Raw genomic sequence first — 7,498 nt, 5'->3', positions numbered from 1 at the left:
TTCCTGCTACAGGCTTGATGCCTAAACTGAAATGCATAAGATGGGCGAGAGCAGACAGAATTTTGCAGGCAGAGGGGCATCATGATAAAGAGAAGAGAGATTAGAACTTTGGTAGAATAGCAAGGGGCTGGGACATGAGGAGTAAGAAAAATGTGAGGGATGAGAAGCTGTTGTCCAGATCACAATGAGCCTTAGAAATTGTGTTACCAAGTATGGACTTGATCCTGGAGGCGGTGTACAAGTGGGAGGTCACTGAAGGGTTGTAAGTATGGGGGCCAGCACAATCAGACTTGTGATTTAGAAAGGTCACTCTGGCTGCTGAAAAGAGCATGCTTTGGAGATTAACCAAAGAAGCATGGGAATGAATTAGAAAGACATCGTCATAATCCAGGTAAGAGAAGTGTTGGTCTCTGGACCATAGTGAAGAGAGAAATCAGCATAACCCCAATGTTAAGGAAATAGAATGAAATAGTCACTTGGTGACTAATGAAATCTTTAGTATGGGGAAATATATTAATATAGGGTGTCCCAAAGTGTATAAACACACTTTGAACAATCATAAAAGCAGTGTTTATTAAAATCTATTTCATTTTCAAAATTGAGCCATCGGCTGTTAAAATGAATATACATATTTTGGGACACCCTGTATTTAGTGTAAGTGTCAGGGTGATTTCTGCCTCTAGTTTACCTGGTGGATGATGGGTTTTTACTAATGGGACACAGGAAGAGAATTGGAGGGGAGGTGGGAGAAAAAGGGGTGCAAGTATGAGAAATGATTTTAATTTTGGACTGTTTTGAACATTCTTTTCCAGTTGGTCTTAGGGAATGGATGCATGATATTAAAGCACTACAACTGTATTCCATTACCTGATCTATAATAGAATTGTGTGTGTGTGTGTGTGTGTGCACGTGTGCACATGTATGTATGTATTGGGGTGGGATGTACAAACAGGGGAAGACAGACTGGGTGGAAATGAGTAGAGTTTATTGGGGCAAAGAATTTGCCTTCTGGATGTTGGTGGGCTGACCACATCTGTGAATTTAGCCATTTGCTCACAGTGATACATGCAAAAAGGCAGGATGACTCCTATGTAATAACGGTGTGCCCTCATCAGGTATCGACGGAAATACCAGCCAACTTGAAAAAGAGAAAAAGGCAGTGCACATTTTCTTCAGGAACAGTTACTAGGCTTTATTCCACCACATTTGGGGTCCTGAACTCTACCCATGGATGGTACCAGCACTGCCACACTGAAGACAAGGAGCTCTATCAACCCCAGGCAGGAAGCATGGCACACTAAGAAAAGTGCGAGTTTCGGGAAGGGACTACAAAAGCATGAGCAGGGAGGGCTAAGGCAGCCCACAAGGGAAGCCCAGGCATCAGCAACAGTGGAGAGCTAAAGGCGAGGGGAGGGGGCGATAACAGGAACTCGGAGAAACATGGAGCTGCCAGGGAGGCCACCCACAGCAGCAGTGGCATGTGGTAGAGGGACACAACCACCGCCAAAACAGAGCCCAAGAGTGACTGAGAAATCAATGCTCCTGCCCTAACCCTCTCCTCCTGTCCTGGACTCCTACCAGTGCCTCTCATTGGGTGAACCCACCTGGAAGCCAGAGAGCAATGGAACCAAATGTGCCACCCACAAAGGTAGGCTTGCTACGGCAGAGAGCAGAGTGAAGAGAAGGGAGTGGGGCGGCAGGGGCAAAAGCAGAATATTGAGCACGGGAACCTTCCTCTTAGGGCAGCGGTTCTCAACCTGTGGGTTGTGACCCCTTTGGGGTTGAATGACCCTTTCACAGGGGTTGCCTAAGACCATCGGAAAACACATATATAATTACTTATTGTTTTTGTGATTAATCACTATTGTTTAATTATATTCGATTTGTAACAATGAAATTGGGGGTCACCACAACATGAGGAACTATATTAAAGGGTCGCGGCATTAGGAAGGTTGAGAACCAGTGTCTTAGGGGGAATGGGGCACTTCCAAAGTGAGGACTAAGAGAATGAGAAACTCAGCTCAAATGAAACTACAAAGTTCTAGCCAAGGGAAAAGGTAAAAAGGATCTATTTTGTGAATGCACTCGCTTAAACTGCAATGGGAAAAATAATTTAGGCCTAGGAAAAAACAACTGGCAAGTGAATGTGGATCCTTTGAAAACAAGGGTGAAGAAGCTGTATGGAATGCCTGGAGCAGAAAGACCCAAATCCAGAGCTGAGAACCTGTGATTTAACAATTTCCCAACACATGCGGTACTACTCTGCAGTTTCTAGTTATAGGTGAAACTCTTGGGAAGATTTTTTGTTTGAAGGAGCCTCATTCGATAGGGACATTTTAAATGTGTTGTGGGTGAGGGTGGAATGGTTTCCCTTCCATTTCAGTTCAGTGGGAGTTTGTTTCTGGACAGTTTAATGCTCTTTCTAATTACTGACCAGAGTGTACTTGTGTCTTCAATTCATTAGGGGTGAGAAGCACAGGGCTAATCTTTGGAATGTGCAATGCTCTAGGAGCCACGTTACATAAGTAATTAGAAAAACCTACAGCTTTGGTTCATGCTTATTTAAATACACGGAAGAGGAAGAGAACTCGCAAAATATTCTTGGAACACAAATGAGGCTATAAATCTCTCAACCCTAGAAAGACAAACTTGTGTTGGCTTAACAACGGACTGCATACAGATCACTGGAGTAAAGAAAGAGATGGCGAGTTGCCTAAAGGTGTGGCTAACCAAAACATCTGTGGAGATGGGTGATCTGAGAACTGACCACCTTTAAAGAATTCTTTGCCCAGGGGTGAAATGAGAAGTGGGAATTTTGTTCTTGGGTGGGGAAGTTGGAAGAATCCTCCTTCTATTCCAGTAAGCAGGAGCTGTTAGATGCAGAAGAGCCACAGTGGAGATGGGTGCTCAATTAAAGTGATAAATATTAGCATTGCAAGAGGAAAATAGAACTGATTTTTAATATTTATTCAAAATGTTCAGAATTTGTATGTCTTAATAAAATGTGATAGAAACATTAGAAATGGAAAAATCATAGTGTAACGTCAGAAAACATAAACTGGGTCACATTAGCTTGGGACTTTTTGGTGATTTTGAGGTAATACTGCAGTTTCTACTATGTGCCACACACTTTGTATTCATTGTACCATTTTTTTTAAATATATTTTTATTGATTTCAGAGAGGAAAGGAGAGGGAGAAATAGAAACATCAGTGATGAGAGAGAATCATTGACTGGCTGCCTCCTGCACGTCCCCTACTGGGGATGAAGCCTGCAACCCAGGCATGTGCCCTTGACCGGAATCGAACCTGGGACCTTCCAGTCCGCAGGCCAATGCTCTACCCACTGAACCAAACCAGGTAGGGCTTCATTGTATCATTTAATCCTTACAACCACCCTCCCAGGTAGGGCTTTTCAGACGTGGCATCTGAGGCTGAGAGGTTAACTGGCTCATTCACAGTCACACGGCTGGTGAAGTGGCACTCGACTCATACTTAGTCTCTTAGCAAAACTAAGGTTCTTTCCACTATGCAATTCTGCTCCTCTGTCCTGTGGAAGTTTTGTTAAAATAGTCTATTGTTTCTGTGCGTCTAGGTTAACACACTTTTGAAATGCCTTTTTTGGACCCTTCAAAAGGGAAACCACCCTGAAGAGAACAAGCACATAATCTTGTTAACTCTCCTGTAATTAAATCCCTTCCTGGCTGTCTCCCCCTTTCCCATAACCTTCCTAATGCTTCCTCCCCAATTCCAAATGCATAAAAGAAGCCGCCAACTATCATTTTGGGAAGCATTTTTCCTCACGCATTTTTTCTTGCTTCCAGGCATATTCTCTATTTGACTCAAATAAATTTTTGTAAACTTTTCTACAAAATAAATAGTATTTTTTTAAATTTTAGAAATGCCAGGTACTTCTGCTCTATAGCTACCATGGAACAGTGTGCTAGAGATACAGATTTGGGGTACTCATTTAAAAAAACAATCAGAATATGTTTGTGCTGAAATAGCAATGGAATTTGCTGAAAATTGCTAAAGAATTGAAATTTTGCACATTTTTTTTGTCTTACTGGGTAAAGAAAAAAAAATCTGGAATGTTTTCTTCCGAGAGTGGCAAGAAACTTCTTGAAAAGGGTCAGGCAGTTCTTGAATTGCCCTGAATATGTCAAATCACCCACAGGCTTGTTATAAATACATGTGCCTGAGTGGGGGGGAGGTTGGGGATTATTGGGGGGGAGGATGAGGACACATCTGTAATACCTTAATAATAATAAAAAAAATTAAAAAAATGATTCAATAAAAAAATAAATAAATACATGTGCCTGGTCCCCATCCCAAATCTCTGCAACTAAAAGGTCACTGGGTGGGTCCCAGCCATTTATTTCTGTGTGTATGGAGCTGCTCAGATGATCCTGCTGCATACCACTGGCCGAGGGGAGGGAAGAGCAAACCTGGGTCATCATTAGAATCAGCTGGGAAAGTTTAAACTCTCATCCCTAGGCTTCTCCCTAAACCTAACTCATCAGAGACTCTTGGTATGGGTCCTAGGAACATCTACATTTGAAGTTACCCCAGGAATTTTGATCACAGGCCAAGCTGTGGGAGCCCCTGGTTTGGAGGTTGGCAGAAATAAACTCTGTGCTTATAGGTCCCCATGGGATATGCATCATCCAGGGAGAAATGGGATTTTCAGTTTGCACTTTGATTTATGACCTGATTCTTTCAAAACTCTAGCAAGACTACAAAGAATGTGAGCTCATCAGAGAACTCAGCCAATTTAAATATGAATTAAATAAGTATAATGCTTGACAAACCCTTCCTGACTACTTTTTTACTATTATTTATATTTAAGGGAAGGCTTTTATCCACCCCATATTCTTTCTCTAGATAGCAACTTTTATTTGCTGAATTACCTGTCATATAAAAGGGGAGCTGATGACATGTCATACCATTATTTCCTATACACATCACTGTTACCAGTGGACATTTTTCTCTTAAATTCATTTCATTTACGAAAATATGTAAAAGGTCAGTTCATTTAAAAATCTATTCATATTTAAGAGGAACTGGGGGTGTTCTGAGTTTTTGACAGGTCACTGCACAGCCTAGAGTACATTCTGAGCATGCAAACACCCACTGCCCTACACGCCTCATCTTTCCTTAGTCATTTTACTGTTTAACACTAAAAATATTTCCTTCCTCTCTGCTCCCCACACTTCTCAGTCTTTACACATGCTCTATGCCGGTGGAAAGGAATGCTTGTCTATCCCATCACTTCTCCCCATCAGACTTAGAACTACAGCTCACGTCATGTGCGCCTGAGCCCTTCCCTTAACACTAACCAGTAAATCACTCCTCTCTGCTTCCAGTATTTTGTTCTTCTCTTTATATATTTTATTGAAATGATGTTCCCTTGCTATGTTAAGTCATAACATCCTGGTGGGCAGGCAGTGTTTCACATTCAGGTCTGGACCACTGAGAAACTGCATGTGGTGAGTGACACAGACAAATAAACAGACCATTGCAATATAAAACATAGTGCCCAACCCACAGTAGGTGCTCAGTATTTGTTGAATGGATGAATGCTGGGTTTTAGAAATGAAGGAGCCAAATAAAAACATTCAGCAAACAGCATTTCAGAGAACATCTCTGAATAGTCCAGAAACATTTGTGTTCCCAAGTGAAAAGTAGTAGTGTGGTGGACAAGTGTAGTAAGCTTTGGAGCAAGACTGAGTTCAAATCTTAACTCTGCCACTAGCAGTGTGACACAGGGTAAATTATTTGTATCATTTGCCAATTACCAAACTATAAAACATGTGTAAGAGAAGGGCCCTCCTCGAAGGGATGCTGGTGAGGCATACTGAGTCAGTACATATAAAATACATAGACAGGGACGGCACAAAGTAAGTGATAAACCACTGCTCACCAGGGTTATTTTTACAATGTACAAGATACAAGGCTGGTTTTTCTCTCAAGAAACCAACAAGTGCCTTAGCTGGTCTGGCTCAGTGAATAGAGCATCGCCTGAGAATTGAAGGGTCCCGGGTTCAATTCCGGTCAAGGGCATATACCTTGGTTGCAGGCTCCCGGCCCAGATCGGGGGCATGCAGGAGGCAACCAATCGATCTGTCTCTCTCACATCAGTGTTTCTCTCTGTCTCTCCATCTCCCTTCCATTCTCTCTAAAACTCAATGGGAAAATATCCTCAGGTCGAGGATTAAAAAACAAATAAAAAACCAAAACAAACAAAAAAGAACAAAAAGAAACCAAAAATCAAATGGGGAGAAATGACAGGAACCTGTGAAAGATGTAACATAAAGCAGAAAATTAGGTATTAAATGTCAAACAATTAAGTACTGATGAAATAAATACACAATATCCTGGGACAAGTATCCTATATAATAAAAAACCTAATATGCAAATTGTCCCCTCAGGTGGTCGACCAGGAGTTCGACTGATTGTTGTGACATGCGCTGACCACCAGGGGGTGGTGCAGAACATGGTGGGTGTCAGTGACGCATTGCAACCTCTCGCTGGCGGGAGGGATGGAGGTTCGGTGAGAATGTGGGGTGTCTGCCAAGCTCACTCTCACTCCCCCTGCTACCCTCTCCCGGGACACCAGGGCTCACGCACCCACGCTCAGGTGCACACCCGTGCAGCCTCTTCTGTGTGAGCCGGGCCACAGCCACTGGGACTACAAGGGCTGGTTGGGCTCCCTGTGGGTTCATGCAGGAACTGGTCTGCAAGGCCAGCCGGGAGAGAGCACACTGCCTATCCAGCTTCTATGAAGCACCGCTGGGTGGTCCAGAGGCCCACTGTGCGCCCTGGCCCACAGTGTCCAGCTGCACTCAACACATCTCCCTGTGGGGACTCAGGTGCCATGACTCAGGCGGAGGGGGGCGCGTGAAGGCCCAGGGCCCAGGTGCTGCCCAGAGCCCAGAGGTCAGCTGGGACCTGCCCTTCCATACCAGACGCTCGCGCTTCTATCACCGGCCAGGCCTAGGGACCGCACCCATGGATAAATTTCATGCACCGGGCCTCTAGTTTTCATTCATCTATATATTTAGGTTCAGGTGTTTGTTCAAAATTGAAACCAAAAAAGCAGGTGAGGGCAGAGAAGGGGGGTCATCTCCACCCTCTCTTCTCTTGTATAAGATTACAGGTATTGTCTGTGATCTGTGACCAAAACACAGGGAGACAGTTATAGCCTTATTCAAGTTCGAGCATATAGCAAACATACTAAACTCATACTCATCACTTTGTCTTTCTATATAAATGTATTTGAGAACCATCAATTTGCAAAGGAGCACATCAAACTTAATGTTACTCAAATTTTTCTTTAATTAAGAAAAAACAAAGGAAGTATTTAACAATTTTGCACAACTATGCTCAATTGACAAAGGTGATTTGTTCAGGAATCTTAAGGGTAGCAGAGATGTATTTTAAAAAAGACAAATTCATCCTAAAACTAGAAAATGCTTAGAGATAAAAATATTAATTCAG

The sequence above is a fragment of the Myotis davidii genome, unplaced genomic scaffold (assembly GCF_000327345.1).
Source record: "Myotis davidii unplaced genomic scaffold, ASM32734v1 scaffold946, whole genome shotgun sequence".
In the NCBI taxonomy this organism is placed as follows: Eukaryota; Metazoa; Chordata; class Mammalia; order Chiroptera; family Vespertilionidae; genus Myotis; species Myotis davidii.
This window is presented reverse-complemented; position numbering follows the sequence as displayed.